Genomic DNA, 852 nt, shown 5'->3' with positions numbered 1-852 from the left:
CCACCCCCCCCCCCCCCCCCCACGTGGTGCTAGAACAATGTTTATTCCTAAATCCACGTGGACACCCCCTCAGGCCGCCATCCATCCTGAAATATTGAAATAATTTGCGAGTATGAATAGCCAAACAGTGAACCTTTCCATAACACACGAAAAGCCTAACCTCACACGAGTGGAACGTGTAGCGTTAAACTTACTTAAGAAAGACGATAGCATTGTTATTAAAAAGAGTGACAAAGGTTCATGTTGTGTCATTCTGAATAGGGAGGATTACGTTTCAGAAGCAGAGAATCAACTGAATAATCCTAAACATTATGCCATTTTACCGAAACCAATTTTCAAAGAAACTGCTAACATGATTAACAATATTCTTGCCGATTTAGTCAAAACTAGTTATCTCAAACAGAAACAATATGACTATTTGTCTGCCAAACCTGATTGTCGCGAGAGACATTTGTACACTTTGCCTAAAATCCATAAGAAAACAACCAAGGAGTGGTTTATCTCGAATAAAATCCCTAAAGGCCGCCCGATTATATCTGACTGTGGTAGTGAGTCATATGCAGTGTCAGAATACATTGATCATTTCTCTAGCATGTCAACATCGCGCCTACCTTAAAGACAAAACCGATTTTGTCAATAAAATAAAAAATCTTCGAGTTCCCTCTAATGCTATTTTAATTTCTATCGACGTTTCTTCTATGTATACCAATATCGATAACACTACTGGTTTAACGGCAGTTCGTAAAGCTTTTAATAGAAACCCAGATCCAAACAGACCCGATGATGCAATTCTACAGCTTTTAGAGATTTGTCTTAGTCGAAACGATTTCACATTTAATGGTAAAACATATT

Source organism: Lottia gigantea (assembly GCF_000327385.1).
Source record: "Lottia gigantea unplaced genomic scaffold LOTGIsca_18, whole genome shotgun sequence".
NCBI lineage: Eukaryota > Metazoa > Mollusca > Gastropoda > Lottiidae > Lottia > Lottia gigantea.
Note: the sequence above shows the minus strand (reverse complement) of the source record.